The sequence below is a fragment of the Carassius auratus genome, chromosome 4, assembly GCF_003368295.1.
Source record: "Carassius auratus strain Wakin chromosome 4, ASM336829v1, whole genome shotgun sequence".
In the NCBI taxonomy this organism is placed as follows: domain Eukaryota; kingdom Metazoa; phylum Chordata; class Actinopteri; order Cypriniformes; family Cyprinidae; genus Carassius; species Carassius auratus.
In genome coordinates, this window is record NC_039246.1 from 26,270,630 (window position 1) to 26,291,773 (window position 21,144).

At 37.9% G+C, this 21,144-nt stretch overlaps 1 pseudogene; it reads right to left on the reverse strand.

Moving 5' to 3' along the window:
• Window positions 1–961: 961 nt before the first annotated feature.
• On the reverse strand, window positions 962–16,080 carry LOC113064258 (neurotrophin-3-like; annotated as a pseudogene).
• Between the last annotated feature and the right edge of the window lie 5,064 nt (window positions 16,081–21,144).

The following is a 21,144-nucleotide window of genomic DNA, read 5'->3' on the forward strand; positions in this document are numbered from 1 at the left end:
GGTGAATGTCATCCAAGAAGTCAAATCATTTAGGGATCCTCATGTTCCAGTGTAATAATGTGTTTTACAGAAAAAGGCAATTCATTTGGACAACTGTGTGGGCCAATTCCCAACAGCATCCTTGGAAAATGGAGTTCCTGTGTTCAGCTTTTATCCTGTTTTTCCGCAGAGGGCCATACTGAAGCGGGACGTAATCAGAGATTGAAAAAGGTGTGTTGTATCCTTGGTGGTCTGTGGTTTCAAATCTGAGCCCATACCCTGTTTCTCTGTTTCACAACCTCCCATCCAATACAAGCACTGAATATCAGGTCACGAACAGAGTCATCAGCCACAAAAAAAAAAAAAAAAAACGTAAAAAGTGCCTTTCATCCAGCAACCCGTGAAAGCATTAAAAAGCAATAAAACACTTTTTTATACTGATCTTTTTATAGTCGCAATATAATACAATTCATGCTAATAAAGCTTTATGCTCAGACCTTGGAGGACGAAGTCTTGGCACTTCACTTGATGTAGTAATGGGTTTGGGCCCCATCCTGGCTTAACCTGCAAGTTTTATATGCCGGTACAAAAGTAAATATGATATGTAGGTGGTATATTTTTGGATTCTTATGGCTACTTGGACGGCTTGTCCAATCAAGGTGACCTGGGTCATACGTCACCAAAATAAGCCTGAACAAAAGCTGCCTACATTCTCTTATACGCTTTGCTGACAAACGTGTTGTCTTGATATCATATTTAATGTGAAGGAGTACAAATCATGTTAATTTGTTCAAGAGGCTGATTCATGATCCATGCAAAAAGTCATTGCATATTGCAAATCTTAGTATCTGCTAATCTTCACCTTAGTATCTCCTGACTAGCGATGAGCAAGTTTCTTTATATAAATGTACAGCAGGCCTTTTTTAGCCGCAGCGCACCGGCGAAATGCTTATCTCCTAAGAAGAGTCTGACAAGAGGAAACCCTATTAAGGGGGAGATTACATGTTCAAATCCCAGCTCTGCAAGTATGCACATCGTCTTAAGGCAGCTTTACCTCTGTATAACACTGCATTGTCATTAGCGACGGCCCATTTTGTTTACATGCTGCTCTTATGTGTGCTGGCTTCATTCTTTAAGGTGGTCAAGTTGCTACTGATCATGGCAGGTGATCGAAAAGGGACTAAAAGTGTAGTAAGCTTATTTCTGGTTGTTTCTGGTAGACTGGGCAGGGCTTCAGAAAAGGGCATGGCTAGTGGGAGGAGTCTTTGATCCTCCATTTGCTGAGGAGCTTCTTCAGGGCTACTGAGCTACACGATGGTGAGCAATAATTTCATGATTGGACTCTTCAAAGTCAATACTTGGATGTTGTCGTTCCCACTTCATTGCGGCTATGTTGGAATGCACTCAATTCAATTTCTAAAATGATGTTAAACATTTTCAGAAGGCCATCTAGAATTCAAAATACTGCCCAGATTGTGTATCACTAAACCGTCACTTTTTGGTTCATATGTTCTGCTAGGAGTGACTCTCTGCACAAGTTTCTGCATCTTTAAACCACTAATAGGAGTGCTTAGAAAATATATACTTCTTAGGTATTTCATGCAGTTTTGATACACATATACTGTATGTTTACACATTTCCAAACAAAATATGACAACATCCCAACTGTGACTCGTTTTCCCAGACACGAAGAGGATATACTGGCAGCCTGTTTCAGTAGAAAAACTGGTTTTCATGAACAATACTGAAGTTAATATGATATTGAGTGATCTGTGTTTTCCATTGCAACTGTTCCCAAGGTCCAGGTGATGTGTCCTTTGACTCTGATACGTGAGCAAGGCACAATTCAGCATGCAATGCTCCTGTAGCTTAGCGGCATTGCATATTATTGTAAGTCTCTCTTTTTTTTTCTTTTTTTTGCAAACAACTTAAATAAATAACAAGTATATTTATACATTATACATAGACATGTATAAACTATATGCATTCCATATAACTTAAATAATAATTTATATTTATATATTTACAGCCCTCCCCCAGGGAACATAAAAAAGACAGTGGAGAAGCGGCTGAGGTGTTTTTCACGTCCTGCGGTGTTTGCGTGAGAGCGCGCAGACGCACGAGGTGTCTATTCGTATCCAGCGCCATCCCACCGACGATTCATCCTGAGTGAGAGCACGCACAAAAGTCTGCGAGGTTTTGCACTGTGAGTTCCAGTGCTTCTCGTCGATGCCCCGACAGCTGCCCTTTTGGGGACTTGCCGGTGTCACATCTCGTCTCGTAAAAGTACTGCTTGATGTTTGTGCGTCCTGCATTGACAGACCCCAAAATCTTGACCACTTGTCCTTTGATGTCCACAGCAGTGGTCCTGTCCGTCACCCACAGGCTGACGCTGTCACATACTGAAAACTCGCCCCTGTAGCTCTTGTGCTCAGTGTTGCGCTTCTGCCGAGTCTTGTTGGCACCGCTGCCATCCTGGTTGCTGACGAAGTCATCCATGAGGTAGAGCGGTGGCGGCTGCAGCGGAGGCCGGTCGCTGAGAAGCACACGGGGCGAGTTGTAACGTTTGTGCTGACGCAGAAGCTCCGTCGAGATGTCCGTCATGGACTGGTCACTGATGTTCTCCTTGTAATCCGTCACTGAGGGTGGGTTTAAGGTGTAGGAAGGGAGCACGTCATCCTGCTTCTGTCGGCTGCGACTGATGTCAGCCTGCAGGAGCTTTATGATGAGTGTGTTGATAGGGTCCTGCGTGGGCCGCTGCGTGTCCATCGTAGAAGCTGAGATACCATAGAGGTACATGAGGAACATCACGTACAGCAAGATGGACATCACTAGATTCACCTGTAAGATCTGTGGAGAAACAGAAGACGGATTTATAAATATAAATCTATAAATATAGAGCAAACAAAAGCAATCAACTTTCTTTTTTTTTCTTTTTTTTTGGCCTTGTGGACAGCACTGAATTCTCATGAAGCTCATTGTTGCATGACAATAAGCGGTGGCACTTCTCCAGAATATCTGCATGCCATCAAGGCACACAGTTAATGGGTGTGCGGTAAAAGATGGCCTGCAGTGACATGCACATGAGCGTGTTTGTGGCCTCCCTTTTGGCATATTTATTTGAGCTCCTGGCACATCTATTTGGCCCGGTGTACGTTCTGTTTCATGGCGGAGCACAATAGCATGAAACAGAAACCACAAAGTGCAAAAGCAGAGTCTGCTAAATCATTGGAGCATCATTAGAGTACACCATATCATGATAGTATAAAAGGTTATTTAAACTGGATTCAAGAAAAAAATACATCACTTATTCATCTGTGTAACTTTTATTTCTGTACTTAAACTTTTTCCCCATGCAATTATAATTAATAGGGACTACAGCTTTTCAAGAACCACTTACATTTCGATTTGTTCATTAAAACATACAGCGTACAAGTCAACTTTTATGAGACTTTTTTGATACTTTATAGTCGTTTTGGGTCCTCTTGAAGGATTTATTGTAAAAGCATGGAAAAAACTAGCAGCACATTTCTTGATTTTTCTAGTAACAGTTAGTTACTGTGCACTGTCAGTGAATGAAAATGAAAATACAATGAAAAACACTTCACTAGTGTTAATTTCAAAACCTTCCGATACATTATTAAAATCTACCAAGACATTATTAAAATGAAAATGTGTTTTACTATTATGTGATAGACCTAAGCTAACATGAACAGATGTTTTTTATAACATTAATAAGGATAAAGAAATACTGTAACACATGTAATGCTAATTGCACTGCAAAGGGTAACCTAAAAATGGTCAAATCTAAATTTAAGTCAGAAACAATATTAATATTTTTTCCATTTTGGGTAAACTGCTGTATTCTTTTAACACAATAGTGCATTTTTCCACATTGCTTCAAGCAAGAAGGTCCGTCCTCTGTGAGCTGTTGGTGATATTTAGTGCAGATTTCCATGCTAAATAAGGTAAGAGTTGTGGCCTACCATAATCTTGTGTGGTTACTTTAAAACTAACAATTACAGTTAACAGCTTCTCAATTTTCTCTTCAACAGTATGCAAGCGGCAGGCCTCACTTGGCAATCATCAGATTCGTCACTTTCCTGGTATGACAAGGATACGAATTATTTTTCTTAACTCGTAACTAGACATTCTTCTCAGGTCTTCCTGAATAACCAGACACTGACAACGTCTCAACCGTGCATTTTGGGATCAGCTGAAATCAAACTGATTTAACGAGAGAATGCAAGCTATTGTGGCCGCTGCAAAACATCTAGAGCGGTCAAAACTACAGACTACATTGCAAAGTGTAGGAACTGAAGACTAATGATGACACTGATGCACAAAGACAGACGTGCTGCAGACAATCAAGGGTTACAGCTGCTACATCAAAGGACCATTTGGCATAAGTGTGAGATGAAAATTAATATGCAGTGTGCTTCCTAATCTTTACGCTGCCCCAGGCCACATGTCTTGCCTTCGAAGAACTACAGGGTTTGGTCTTGGCATGATGGTTGATAGTGTCATGGGATTCTTGGTTTGTTATATAAACGATTGGTTTTAAATTAGACTTTAATGACGAAAACGGACACAAAATACCTCTTGTTCTGTAGGAATGTTTGATCTCTTATCATTTGACACAGAGTTCAGATTAGTTCAACTGGATTTTACAGAAAATTATCTAATTTTTCATTGATGTCACAAGTTTGCAGCCAGTTGTCTTTGCGTACTAGCAACACTGACCTTTATTGTTTAAGAGATTGAAATCTTGATGTCTGAAAGGCACAGGTGAATGAGGGAGTGTGAATCAGACCCACACTGCCCAGAGGAGACTGTTAATCACTCCGTCCTCATTATCGGTCAATAAGCATCACTAATTTCGATTTTTGGCAGGGGTGATGCCGCAAATTACACGTTGGCACTTAAAAAGAGGAACGGCATGACAAAGTCACCTTACAGGCAGTGGTGTCGAAAATTATTCCGTTTCATTGCCTTTATAGATTCATTTTTTCTGCCTGTGCAGTTGCTGAGTTCACAACAACCACATTACTGAAGTAGTGACTGAATAATTGTATTAAATATATAATCTGTAGTAAAGAATTTTGCAAGGGAATTAACTTAATTCCAAGGTGTGCTAATAATCTAAATTTGATAAACCAAATCCAATCTACATTTGCAGGGCATTTAACAAGACACAAAGTGATCAAATTTACACTAAATTCTCAGGCAGTAAATCTGCTAAGAATCAAAATAAGGCCAAAACAAAATACACCATAACAGCCTCCTAAAATGTAAACAGGCCTGTGACAGAGTATTTTGGGGTTTGTTATCAACCCTCTGGTGTTTTTCTGTAATTTTTGTCTCTGGTCAATCTTGACAAAAATAAAGTTTTTTAGTTTTTTTTGTTTGTTTGTTTACTGTATCTTAATGATACAAAATGTTTTGGCATTTGCTATGTGAACACACACACACACACACACAAAAAGGACATGATGTGAAAAGCTGGTCCAGAAAAAAATATTTCCAGTGAAAAATAACTCCGAGTGAACAGAATGAACTTCAAGTGTTTTTTATCTTGTGGAAACGTTTTGTACTGTGCCCTAACAAAATCTTAATAATTTAATTTTTTTGCGATATCAGCCTCAAATTTGGAACAAAACTAAAGATATTAACATGCTAACAACTAAAACATGTTTTGTAAAACCTACAGTACATTTCATCTAAAATGTTTTAATTAATTTTCATAATAATAAATGTTTTTGTTTCACTTTTTTACTTTTTAGTTTCACCTTTTCCCTATTTTTTTTTTACTTAACTATTCCATTCATATAATTTATTACCATAAATCTACAAAAACACAAAAAATTAACCTAAATATAATACATTAATTTGATTTAAATGAAAAAAATATATAAAAAACAAAAATAAAAAATTGTCATTTTAACTGCCACATGAGCAGCATTAAAGAAAGACAAAAAATAAGACATTGCATAACAACATACAACTGTTGCCTGAACCAAAAATGTGCTGTGCTCATACTGAAGCAAGAGTTACATGACCATCCCAGAGAGCCTGTGAGAATGTATGTGTATTGGTTACGATTTTGTTGTAATGTTTATATGAATTTAATTGTGCAACATTCCCATGTGCACTTTAATTGAGAACAGAAAAACATCAATTTGAAATGCTTCGTCTTTGTCAACACAATTTGCATCTTATACCCCATAAATGCATAGCCTCTGGGGAAAAGTGCACAAAAGTGCAAGAAACTGGAATGAACATCAATTATTCTCACTATTTGGGTTCATTCAGGTGAACACGGGGTGGAAATTTACTTGGAGCTCCAGACCAGGGTTGAACAGATAATCTTTTTCATCCTCTTAAGTGCGATCAAATGCTTGGCTATGTTTGTATATGTCCAGCAAGGTTTTAAAAGGCTTCTTCTACATTAAGCTTCCAAAATTTACCTATTATGAGCAACTCGGTCACATTAAAGTTCAACTTGGTTCGCTTGAAGTGTTATTTATAACACAACAAATGATGTGAGAGAAGCACATGCACTTGAATCTCTTTCGACCATGTTTGAATAGATAATCCTTCACATCCTCTTAACTACGCTCAAATACTTAGCTGTGTTTCTTCATGTGCTGCAAACATTGTCGGAGACCTTCTAGGAAGCACGGCTAATGCGATCCCTCACTAAACTAACAAGAGTTTAAGGTCTGATCCATGCAGAGGGCCTTTCCGAGAGCTTTCCTCTCGAACACGTTTAAAATCTCTAAGACCATGACATGTTTCTTTATGTGCCTTGTTCTGTCATGTTGCATAAATGCAGGAAGTTCACGTCTCACAGGAGCACAGATGTGCATTCATGTCTCTTCCTGGATGAACAGCAGCTTAAACGTTTGTCTTCAGGAAGGTGCCAAATAGAGGTTTGGTAGGGGGAGATTCTAATAACATCACAAATGATTGCAGATCAGCCTGAGACACTGAACCAAGTGCTTCACCATTTCTAAGTAAAAAGTTGCAGTATGGCAATGCTAATATGGAATTGCTCACACTATCATTCAGTGTAAATCTCCATGCTAGCTGTACGTTGGGGGAGGGGGTGCATTTGAAGAATATTGATGCAGCATGCAATGATGGCTCCAAAACACACACACACACACACACACACACACACACACACACAAAACCCACCAGAGAACTAGATCTTACAGTATGTCTAGTACATTTTATTCTAACTTTTCTGAAGTCATATTAGCTAATTGTGAGGAACTAATGAAAATAAAAGCTGTTTAAAAAATTGCACCAGTACAAATTTGTGCTGGCACGAAAGAGGATCAAGAGATGCAGCAGATAGAAAGGTTTTGAATACATTTTGATAAATATTCCTCATATAGTGGATGACTTCAGAAGACTCTTGGGATATTTTTATGCTGTTTTATATAAACTGTTGTGTGCAAGGATTCAGGATTTATGTGCAATATAAAATAAGGCTATTGAGTTTGCTATAGGAGTTTGCAATGATATTTTCCTTTTTAAAAAGAAAGTGAAAAGACAGCAAAAAGCACTTTCACAAAGTAACATTACTATTTTGAGTAAACTAAGTGTAATTGTATTTTTTAAAGACAATTAAGAACATATTTAAGGCTGCTTTCTAAGTTATTTTGTTGAATATGATTAACGCACAATAACAGACATTATATAATTTTCTGATAAAAATGAAAAGGGGTTACAACATTGTTCGTTATAAACAACTGAAATAACTAGAGTTGTTCCGATTCCGATACTAGTATCGGAAATATCTCCGATACCACAACAAATTCTGGCATCGGCATCGGCGAGTACATGAACCCATATACCGATCCGATACCATTGTCTTAAAAAATACCTAGTTATGACCGCAAGCTTTGCCTAACCGCTGCACGGTTCTTCTTCGCTGCTCAAAATGCATTGAAAACACAGGAAGTTGTGCTGTGTTGCCACAAGCAACCCCTGTTTAGAGCAGCGAAGAAGAAATGAAAACGCGTTAGCAGCCCTGATCTATATATGACTGGATCACTCATCACATTCTAAACTGCCAAAAGACAGTGAAGCCGCTTCTATATTATAGATCAGTGGTTAGCAGTATGTCTCTGTAGTACCGGTAGTTACAGACTCTCAAGTATATTCAGTACCGGCAGCTGCGTTCAGTCGCTTCCGTGTAAGTCAAAGCGCAGGGCTCCAGACAGTAGCCGAATATATACTAGTGTCTGTGAATATTAAACTGCAAAATACTATTTAAATATTACTCCCGCAAAATCTACATCTCTGTGGGTGACTGGCACAGATGCGCGAGAGCTCGCTGTTTTGTAGTCTCTGCTGTGTGTCATGAGGACACGAACGCATAAACCGTCACTTCATGAGAATTTACCGTTTCATTTGAGAATACTGTCATATCATAAACACAGACACTCAAAGATCTTCATGGCAGCCCATTAAAATAAATGTTTGGTTTACATGAGTAAATTGACAATATATAAAGCTACTGTTGTAGCCTACAGTAATAATAATACGTCTCTATAATAATAATAATTATGCCTAGATGGTTGCTTGTTTTTTACTTGTTTTGTTGTAAAGAGATTATCTGATTAATAGATCTTTTTTTATATTCCTAGACTTATTTGTTGCAGTTTTTTTATACAGTTATATTGTAAAACTTAAATACCTTTTTTAGTTTGCGGTGTTAGATTTTTGGCTGCATTTGAAGTTCTTTTTTGCATATGAAAATAAATAATACTGTCAAATTCATGTTAGATAATAAAAATACTGTAATAAATACAGTAGTTCACCATGTATTTGTTCATGTTTTATTGAGGGATCTGTCTGAAGCACACCATAAAAAGAATTCTAGCAATTTACACAGGGCTAGTAGTATATACAGCTGTATATACAGATACACACCCAGGTATCGGATCAGTACTCGGTATCGGCCGATACCCTGAGCCCAGGTATCGGAATCGGTATCGGGAAGAGAAAAAGGGTATCGGAACATCTCTAGAAATAACAAAGCAAAAGCCAAACTCAGTGAAGTGCCCAAACTCACAGTGGGCCGCAATGATTCCCTTAATACAATTAAACTGGAGAAAAATGGTGTCTGCCCTTATGAAACAAAAATATATTGCAGTATATTGGAAAATATCATGTAATATATTAGCATATATTATTATATATATTTATTTTTTTCCAATATATTGCAATATATTGAAAGCGGCAATCATTTGTATATTATATAATATATGTATCATCAATATATTATTAAATGTATTCAAAAATATAAAATATTAGAAAATAAAAAGGGTAAATAATATATTACAATATATCACAATATATTTTAAGAAATATATTGGTAAATATATTTTCCTTTCGTAAGGGTGCCACATGCCCACCTGGGGGATAAATCACTTATACACAAACTCTCACGTCTGACCCAAATTGAGCATGACATGAAAGTAGTGAATGATTTTAAGTGGTGAATGATTTTGACCATTTCCCTGGGTGGCAGTTCACTCACAAGCTCCCAGCCAAACCACACCAGACTGTTTTAAGCGCCTGGAATGACACGCTAAGTTCATGTGATTGGCCTAGTCAGCTGATAGGGCAGTTAATGGACTCTGGGTTGCTTTCTTAGCAATGCCCAAATTTGTTGACGCCCTAATGCATTTAAACTAGGTCAGAGATGAGAAAAGCTGTCTGCGTGCTTGGAACAATTGTGAAAAGTCCAGGACAAGATAAGACTTTTCAAGTGGCATCAAGTTCGAAACACAAATCGTGATGATTAGCTGGTGAGCTCGTACAGTACAAGCTTAACCGTTCAGCCATTTTACATTTTTGCTAAGACTTAGTCTAATTGTTGTGCAGTGCTGATAACTATGTTTGTACGATGAACGGCACGTCGTCATTTCTTTGGGCTAAATAAAAATTATGCAACACATTCAGCATATTTAAGGTTATCACATTGTATTTCAGGTTTGGACAGATTCATAGCTCTAGGAGTGGACTGATCTTCAGCGATTCAGAGGGATATTGTTTTTAAATCACCCTGGGTCCTTTTTAATCTGGCGATGCTCCTCATCAGCCAAAATAGATGCAGTGAGGGCGACAGATAACAGCCCAACAACCTCCTTGGCTAAATGCTAAACAAGCAAGCATTGTTTAAGAGCTCACAAGTCCATCGCCTTAGAAGTAAATTACCTCAGAAACTACATCAAGAAATTCCTTTTCACTTACACACAAATGACTCTCACAAAAAACTGTCCTCCGCAATCAGTTTGATCTCAGCAAAAAGGAATTACTTTTTATATAACCTGAGTCTTGTGACCTTACCAGCTATGGGCCTGCTAGTAGCTGTTTTAGTTTTCACTGGAAAACAAAAGACCTGGCTTTCAAGTCAATATTTTATAATGACATAATATTAAAGTGCATAAAACAGCACGCTCCGTGAACTTTTAGTTCAGGACACAAGAGCATTAGGCGTCAAAATCTGGTCCTTGATCTCCTTTAACTGGTTTAGGCCACTCGATGCACAGCTCTGCTCTTGCCTCGGGATTAATCCTTATAAACACTTATGGTTTCCTTCATTTTAGAACAGTAACCAAAAGGTCACTAGAAGTCTGAATAAAAATGAATTTTGTTTCTTTGACTTTGCACAGCATACCCGTTCTCCCAACAGCAAACCTTTCCGTCAAACAGCTGTGATATACAACAAATAACAAGCAATTGCATGCATATTTCTTTCTTGTTTTCGATTACACGTGAAGTTCAAACCTACAGAATAGAATGTTCATGTATGACAGGTGTTAATCTCTCACAGCACTGTGTCGGTGGCCTCGGCATTGGGGCTTCTTCACCACCTACGCACATCATCTAAGACTGGCCAAGGAGGCTTACAACTCCCTGAGCTTTTAACTCCTAGAGGATTGGCCTGAGATTAGCAACAGCCTTCACACCAACCAATGCACCATTTAACACACCGTTCAGTCCGGCACGCTTAGATAACACAGGTATTGGAGCTGCACGGTCAACATGAACTGGACAGTTTTAGAATTCATTGACTAATCCACTCAATGGCCAGTTTGTATTGACATATTGACATATTTACAGCAAATATTTGTTTTTTTTCAGCCGAATCCATTTAGACATCTGCGTAAATATATGATTATACACAGTGCATTACAAGTAATTTGACCAAAGTAATATGATTGCTTTTTTTCCAGTAGCTAGTAACGCATTACTTTTAAATTTACAACATAATATCAAAGGTTCACTTTCAAATAGATAATGCAAGTTACTTTGTTTTTCATTTATTGATTGAGAACTCTTCTCATCTTGAGAAAAATTGTAGTTCTAGACTAAATATAAAAATGCATCTATTCATCTCTCTTGCTCAAAAACTCATTCAGTATTCCTAGAAATTAATAAAAACAGCAAAATGCTAACTCAGAATACGATGCAGACCTGCAATAATTAAATCTGTTAAATGACACAAATATACTTTATGTATTTAATCTCACTGATGACCTTTGACAGTCAAATTCAACCATAAAAATAAGCAAAAATGCAGTAAGACTGTTATTGTTATTAATTTATTTGTTGTTAGCAAGTTCAACCCAGGTCGGTAAAAAAAAGTAACTTTCCCCAACACTGAAAGTCCACAACCAGTTTCCCATTCTTAGGGTTATTTTCTGACAGACTGGGTTTGTAAGAGGAGCAGTGCCACATGTCTACTACAGAACAGATACTGTACTGATACACTTTGTATACTTCAGTCACATGGAGTTAGGTTTTAGCTTTGGAAAGCGTTTTCCATTGAAGCGCATTATGAACTGTTAAGCTATTGTTTGAGATTGAAACATGCATACATATCACCGGAGAAATAGAAATAGTACAATGGTTAAAAGGGTTAAAGCACTTAAAAGTGTTGTCTGTTAGCAATCCACTGGCAAGTTGAAAGCATCTTTCAAAATAACATGTTATCTAATGGTATCTACTGGACATGACACTGCGACCGTACATATTTTTTGTGTGTTTCAGAAGAGCTACCCAAGTTGATGGACTCAGAATGGCTTAGGAGGCAGCATGCCAGCGGAAGAAATCCACCCAGGATTTTCAGAGAAGAGCGTCTAAACCCTAATGCTGTCCAATTGCCTCCAGATGTTCCTCTAAAAGAGCAAAAAAATAGACCCCCCCCCCATCTGGACACTCTCCTTTCCTGACCAGCACCCTGTACTAACTTCCATCTGGATTCATCTCGGCTTGGTTCTGAATGTTTTTGAGATGTAAGACCTGACCTGCAGTGTTTAAAACCCATCAAGTGGTGGCCTTCCTTACAAGCAAACATATGCAGATGCAGTCTAACTTTGCATATTAAGTTCAGAAGACAAACATTTCAGTTGTTATGATTTATTGGTGGGTTTTTGTCGAAGGTTTTCAGACTTTCAATATCGAAAGCTAGTCAAGCTGTGTAAACTATCAGCTCAAAGTATGTACACGTGAGCATTAGTTTACTCTAGTTCACATGCAGTGTTTTTATGAACTAAGCTAGCTTAGCATTTCATGTTTTCAGTGCCTCGTGACGTGCGTTGTTCGCTAAGCGATCAGTGTAGAGGACGCATTACAGCTGTTTGGCAGTGTGTGTCATGCCTCCCTTCAGCACACATCATTCAGTCGACATGTGTTTTTGGTAAGTTCTGATTATCGGCCAACACACTGAATGGTATATGACAAGTGTAAGTTAATATGACAAGACTGAAAAATATGTCAAATTTTGGCAGCCAGTGCCTTCATTTTCGGCACTATTAGAGCGATTATAACACCAGTAAAGGGGTAAATTCCTTAAGATTTAAGACTTTTATAGTTCTAGTTATCATCTTGGTCTCACAAGCAGCATCCCAGGCAAAATATTTAGGTTATAAAAACAGTGGAAACATTATTTAGAAATGATTGTAAAGTATCTCGATATTCTAAGAACGTCCAGCTTTCTTGTCGGAATTAGAACATTATTTAAAGTTTCATCAAACATTTCTCGCAACGTTCTAAAATTATTTGAATGTTTATTTTTAATATTCTAAGAGTGTCATAATGTCCAGTCATGATTAGAACGTTATTTAAAAGGTTCCGAAAACATTGTATACGATATCTTTTTCACTCAAAATAAAAAATAAAGCATAAATAAACATAACAAGAGTTGACCACTGTGCTGTACAAAAGAGAAAAGGTCAAATAAAAAGAATAATACTAAATATACACACTAAAACATAAGTTAAAATCAGAACAAGAATTATAATGAATTAAATGCGAGAGTAAAAAATGAGTCTGTAACTTAGTTTTAAAATCATAAACAGAAGATGCAGATCTCACAAACAAGGAAAAGATCTGAATGTTTGTTTTTGGGTTTCACTGCCAAACAGTTAGTGTAATTAACACACCTTGGAGTTTGTAACATGATCATGTTGGTTATTTCAATGTAATTTGATAGATGGGTGTTTGGCAGCTGACAGCAACACTTTGTCAAGGATACAAACTACAAAAGCTGTAGCTACTTCCTACTCAGAAGTGTGGATATTTCTACCACGGCTTCACGTTTAAAGGACACCTATTATGCCCCTTTTTACAAGATGTAATATTGGTCTTTGGTGTCCCCAGAATGTGTCTGTGGAGTTTTAGCCCAAAATACCCAACAGATCATTTTTTTTAACACCTGGAATGTTTTTTTTTTTATGCTCTGCTTAGGATTCTCAGTATTAGCAAAACTACAGCCACATATGGAAATGCACAGTCAAATTCTGGTATAGCATTTGCTCTTCTAGCCACTTAGCAAACAGTGCAAGTACAAGCACAAGTATGAAAGTATTAGAATACCCAGCATGCCATGCTTCCATGTACCATGTCATTCAATATCAATACTGTGCTGATAAGGTAAACGTGACAGAAAAGAATGGAAACACTTTTACAAATTCTGTGCTGTTAAGCTGTGCAGTATTGTTGTGCTATTATTAGCTATAACTAAAGGTTTTGTTTTCTGTACAATTATCAATATTATGCAAAACGAAGAGTTACTAAGAAAATGAAGAGTTACAAAGAAGTGCTTAATTTCTTTGAACCTGGCCTTGATAAATGATGTATTTCTGCCTGTCTGCCATCTGTCATTTTGATTATGGGTCTGCCAGTGAAGTGTACTGACAGTTTAGACTTTGTAACCGGTTAGCGAAGCACTTTTCGAAATATGAAAACAGCCAAGACACGTTTATCAAGATGAAACATATATTTTCATGCTCTATCTATCTGCATGATTGGGCATACATAAAGAATTCTATAATGAGAAGATCCATATATGGTCAGCGTTGTGAATTTCCCACAGTTTAAAAATGGTGAACAAAAAAAGAGACTGTGATGATAAAGTTGATGAGATCCCCTGATGGCCAGCCAACATTTTTTGCTGTTCCCATTTTAAAGTGACAGATAGGATCCACTGCAACTGGCCAAACATTTACCACTACAGTTTCCAGAGCCACTACGCAGATGAACTCAGACTACTGTAGAGCCTGGAAGCATTTCAAAGCCATAATAATTGAGAAATTCACATATGTGAAGTGTTTTCCTATCAGCAAGTGGACTAAAACACCTGTTGTGTAAGAGGTGTGCAATGTCACCAGGCCTGGTTAAGATGGTTTTCTGAAAATAGATACAACTTCAAATCTAGAAAATGCAATTTCGTTTTTTGTTGTTGTTATTTTTTTTATAAATAATGTGTCAAGTATTTATTTACATACACTTACTAAAGAAACCTTTACTTCCGTTCTCACTCAGAATAAATACTTGTCTTTACAAGTCATCAAAATAGCAGGAAATTCAGATTTTGTGATTTATTAATCTCTATAATGACTTAATACAGATTAGAGAAAAGTCCTCAAATAGTGCCAAAGGTTCACCGCAGTCTGATTCCATATTTATTGTGACACATGTTCACCAGTACATCTAAATGATTTGCATTAACCCTTTAGCCTCCCCATCAGTGGATGCCTCGTGTCAAATCCTTTATTTGACAGATGCTTGTTTCAGGAGCATGTCTGCACAAGACTTCCCTCAACACACACACAGCAGGGAAACATAAGCAGAAACAAACACAGACAGGACTATCAAAACACAAGTGGAAAAAAAAAAACACATCCATGCAACTTCCAGTTGCAAGTTTAACCCTCCGAAAAACTTAAAGGGCTTTGAAAGCACTGGCATCTCCAGCACAGATTTATGTGGATTATCTATTTTAGGGATTGTCTGCCAATCTCAGCCAGCTCTCGGAGGAAAGACTCAATAGCAAAATGTTTAGACAACATTTAAGTATTGCGTTTAAGTTTTAGTGTTGTCTTATCAGTTAAAGTCAAGCAACTTTTCAAATTACTGCATTTGAACCTTTCATTTTCTCAAGAAATATTTCTATATTTGGAGAGATGCAAAGTTAAGCTAACATTTACAATTATAGACAGATCTAGACACTTCTATAGTTAGAAGAAGAAAAAAATGATCTCGGCCCTCTATTGTTTTGTGCGCAAAGAGAAGAGCACTTTGAAAGGTAAGAAGTGAATTTGCCCGTACTGGTTTTCAGTTCAGCCCGAGGCTCTGAGCAATTCACATTCTTCCCAAATACACAAATGTGCAGAAAGTTCCTCAGACACGTTTACTCTAATGTTATGGAGCAATAACGCAAATTACGCAGTTGTTGCTGTCACAAAATGTGTTGTTTTACGAGCAAATAATCGCTGTATGATCTTTTTCAATGGTTAATCGCGCAGAAACTGTCCTGGAGAACAAGAGAAAATGCGCAACAGTGCCAAAAGACCTTCAGATTGCCATCGAACGATCCATGGAAACAGTCCGACCAAACAAACTTTCTAAAGATACATACCGTAATAAAGGTAACCATAGCATCGGTGAGGAAATATTCAGCAGAGCCGACATGAAGGTGATGAGTTTATAACGAATCCTTTTTGAAAGTTCCCAGATAGAAAGCGCGCGGTGCGTGCAGAGTCTTACTGGCGAGTACAGCGCGCAGATCTCTCTCTTTCTCTCTCTCTCTCTCCCTCTCTCTCTCTCTCTCTCGCTCTCTTTCTCTCTATCGCAACTAGCATAATCTTATACTCTTCTGTGCATATCCAGCACAGATGGCTTTTATATGGTTGCTGTGCTTAGTCCAAAGTGAAGCTGTTCTCCATAGTCAGTCATGCATTTGTAAGTCCAATAAGTAAAAAAAAAAAACATAAACACGTATTTTACTGTTTTTTAACTAATGACCAGATTAGCATTAAATGTAAACGCATGTAAATTCAAAACAGCTTTGAATTATATTCATAATAATTTGACTTACTTTCTACATTCTTAAAAAATAAATGTTCCGAAAGGTTTTCGCAATGATGCCATAGAACCATTAATTTCCCCAAAGAACTTTTCTGTTTTCTTAGTGTTCTTACTTATTCCTCTCCAGATCCCTTTTCCACTATAATGACCCTTGAAATGTTCCATGGATGTTAAAGGTTCTTCATGGAACCATAGATTCCAATAAAGAACCTTTATTTTTTTAAGTGAATACTGTTCTATATGTTATGTGCTTGGACTTTTTGTGATAAATTATTTATCATCCATCTCCTATGAAGATCTATTTGACAGTAACTTGTCAAGACAACCTGTTACTGGAGCTGATAATAGGTTTTATTCTTCATGTTTGTTTGGTAACAAAAGAAACTTCCTATGAGGAGAAAGAAAAGGCATACTTTCTCATCTGCTCTGTAAAAACGTACTTGAAAGATCTCAATAACTCAGATATCGCTGTCAACTGAAGAATTTTTTCTTTGCTAAATTAGTTGGAGCTCACGGGCATTTGGCATAACCCAGTCACTGAATTAAGTTAAAATTGTCATCGAAATTATAAGAGTAGATTGAGAATCGGAGTGATTTTACAATGGGCAGGGCAGGTGTGACAGGAAACAGTCATCAATCCTCTATAATCCACCCTTTTCTAATGTTAGTCGACTCTTTGTTGGAGATATTTGTGTAGGATGACATCTTGAGTATTTAAAAGATGACATATAGGTATCTTGAGAAACCCAATAAACCATTTTAACCTTTGCAGAGCAACAGACACACTGGGACAATCAATGCAAATACAAGAATGTAAGACAGTCCCTCCTATATCATTTTCGTTTTTTCTGGGGTTTTTTTTGCTCTGAAGTACCATGAAAACATACAAAAAATAATTGGGAAGGATTATGGGGTCTGAGGCCCTCAGTTGGCCAGCAATAGGCACCGGAGCCCTCTGTGGGCTAAACTCGGGGGCTCAGCCAACACTGGTGTGAGCTCGGGGGAACGCTCTCAGGCAAGGAAGAGGGCCCTGAGCTAGTCATTTCTCCTCTTCCGATTATGGGTGAACTAGGCGGCCTGCTGCCTTTATGTTGCAGTGGCCAGCATGCTTGACAAAGTTGCAACCAGCGGGCCTGACTCGGGAACTGCCTGTGGACTTGACTCAGGGATGGCCAGCGTACTTGTAAGCTGCGGCCAGCAGGCTCGATCGAAGAGAAACAAATGGGATATTAAAAACACTTTTAAAAAACGGAAAACACAGTGAGAAGAGGCACCGCTCACTTTCTGTCCACTGTTCTGTCACGATTCAATTACTGCTACGGTGTAGGAATGAGGAAGCGAGGAGTTTTCAGAGTAGTTCACAGGGAGCAATCTTCATTAATCCAAATAAAGACTAAACTACAGACATGAATGTGCACACATAGCATGGGGAACAGACATTTGACAGCGGACGCTGGAGACAGGGAAACAGGGCTTAAGAACACTGGAGAAAACGAGCTTATTAATAAAACACAGATGGAAACAAATGAAGAGCTAATTAGGGACAGGAAAAACCAAATAAGGGAAATGACGGCACACGGGGAGGACAAAAACCGTATATACAAGTCTGACGCCAGAGCATTAAAATTACCTTTAAAACCTTCAACCCTTGTGCAAAACCCAATGTTTTAGCAAGCCACCCAGGAGCTAAAGAGTGCATCTTACCTGTTAATACTTGGTGTGAACTTCCTGGTAAAATGTGAATTTTTGTGTTTCTTCCTCTTTTGAAATGGCTATGAAGCATTAGATTTGAGTTTAAAAGTCAAAGAGAGATCTTAGGGTTATGATATTGTCACGTGTCTCAGTTAGGACAAATCTTCCTTAATGATGTTCTCTGTCAGTGCTCATGATAACAACACAATCGGTTGCGCCTCCGGAAGTTGTAGAAGTTCCTTAGTCTTCCCCCAACCAGGAAGCTGATTTGTGAAAATCAAATCAAGACATCAGTTGCTTAAAGTAGGCATGTTAGGGGTATTTCACAAATGAAGTAAACCAGTCTTTTAAACCAGTCCAAGAGGAAGATACCATTGATGGAACATTGATACTATCAAAAAGACCGGAAATGCATCCTGTCACTTCTATTTAAAGCCTTTCAGGAACACTTCGTTTTAATTCAAGGAATGCAACAGGTAAAGTCTCAGCAACTGAATCAGAACTGGGTAATAACAAAGCTCAGTTTCTATGAAATAACTGACACCATTTGTGCAAGAGTAACAGGAATAGTTTCAACTATGTTGGTGAATTGTATTTCATTTACATATATTTGTATATAATTGTATTTCTGGGGTTGCAGTCTACCTTGTTGATTTTCTGGAATTTTTTAGTACCATATTATATTAATATCCTGTGTATGGCTTGTCCATTTAATGCAATTTCTGCTTTTTTTATTTAAAACTCTATAAATAATATGTCAGTTTTCCATTAATCAACATGTATTCCGTTCTGTCTTTCATATGTTCTATTATTTTAATTGCTTTAAATCTTGTCTCGGCCACACTGAAGCACCTTGCTAACCATCATCATTTAATTCTAAAAATCCTTTTCATTTCCCATGTATTGTTGCTTTCATTTTTCGATTATGATTTTTCTCTTTAAAAGTTATTGCAGATGCAACTACCTTTTTGAAGACGCTTCAGACAATTAATGATGATTCAACCTATCCAGAGACTCCAGAGCTCTTGTTATCCATCACCAGGTACACAAGAGCCAATGCTCATTCATGCTGCCCAATACTGACTCAGCTTTAAACTTACAAAATGTTTTACAAACGAGTGAATCGGCAGCACTCAGGTTGGGCCAGGTGGTGTGTGTATGTGTTTTGTTTGAGAGGAATGCAAGGCACACCTTACTGGCATACAGCGGGCTCTGCTAACCTCAGCATACACAGCTACTGCTGCCTTTCAAATAGTGCCACACAAAGAGTAAGAACAATGCCGGCACCTGTGGTTGGCTAAAGGAGTTCCCTGTTGTAAGTAGGCTTTTTATTCCGTTTAATGACGGGGAACCTTTTGAGTAAATCTCTGCGCAGACAGCTCTGTAACCAAGTGTATCAAAACAGTTGCTGTTTGAGTATCTTTACGTCACCAATAAATTATGCGGCCCGTGCAAAAGTGAACGTGTTGCCAAATTAAATATTTATATACTTGCATTTACACGTGTGATGGTCTATTTGCACTATGTTCATTTTGTATGTACAGTACTCGGGAAGAGATTTTAAGAATTACATGGATGAGTAATTGAGAAGTATAGAGTGATTTATGTGCACTTTATTCTTGTTGAGCATTCAATAAAGGATTCCTGCGAAGCCATTACATAACTAGATTTACTCATAAGGTCACTGAGCAGTTTTATATTTGACAGAGTAGATGGACTAAGGTTGAACAAACATAAACAATAGGTGGAGATGGTTAATGTTTCAGGTACTTTTAAACACGTTCCTTCCTTGTCCATTTTATTCTTTTAGTCATAGCATTCAGCACCTGCACCTACAATGAGTCTGTTGTTTACAGTCCTGTTGTGGAATCGCAAAAGTCACTTGCTTGTGATAGATGGAGTGTCTCCCACCTGGCTCCGAGGACATCAGGGCGTTGATCTCTGCCCCTCGTCATAGCAAGCCATAGCTAGAGGGGAAGGTGGGAGAGACGTATCAGAGAGACTGAAAGAAAGAGGAGGGGAGGAGAGCGCGCTGCTGTCGGTGCAGGTCAGATCAAGTTTCTGCCCGACTGCAACTCTCACCCCAACCAACCCTGAACACAAATGAATAAAGATGGCACCAGAAACAAAGTTGATAATGTGCAGAAACATGTTGTATGATCTTAAAAATAAAAAGGGGGTTTCACCATAGAAGAACCTTTTTTGTTTCCCCAAAATAATATTTTAGTGAAAGATATGAAAGAGAACCAACGCTTTACTCAGCATGAAGATAACTTTAATAACCTTTAATATTTCTTCAAAATAAAGGCTCCAAAAGAGGGTTTTCACATAGAATTCCATAGAAGTACCATTTTCAGTTCCCCTAAAGAACCTGATGAAGAACACTGAAGATAAAGATAAAGATAAAAAAAACGTTTTATGGAATAGAAAGTTTCCATACTGTAGATGTTAAAAGTTTTTCACGGAACCATCAATGAACATAAGAGACCTCAATTCTTAAGAGTGAAAAATCATTCTTGGGTTTTATTAGTTTGAAAGACACTTAAAAACCTTTTCCACTATAAAGAACTTTTATTTTTAAGAGTGAAGAACCAAAAGAACCTTTCAGTGAACCATTCTACAATGATACATTTTTTCCTTAGTGTGAAGAACATTTGAAAGATCTAAACATTTTTCCAAACCAAAAGAACATTTTGTGAAATGGAAAGATTCCATGGATGTTAAAGGTTCTTTGCTGACAGAAGTAAGTGTCAATAAACAACCTTCATAGTTATTGTATTGAAGTTAGCGTATTAAAGTTCAAACGGTGTCGTGATGCAACTTGGCTGTGGAAATCGTGGTGGATGGGGCCTCCCAGTTCCTGCTTCCCAAATTTGATTTACTTTGTTCTCACACTTAGGCGTTCACTGGTGGTCTTTCCTCCTCTCTCCCTGTCTTGTATCCTGTGGAAGTGTTGAGTCTTTGCAGCACTGTTTCTCTTCCCCTGGGTCCCACACCGCTTCTCCTCCCTTTTACATGGAGCCTCTTAAGCATCCACACTGCTTTCAGTCAACTCTTCCCTCTCGCTTTGTCTTTTAA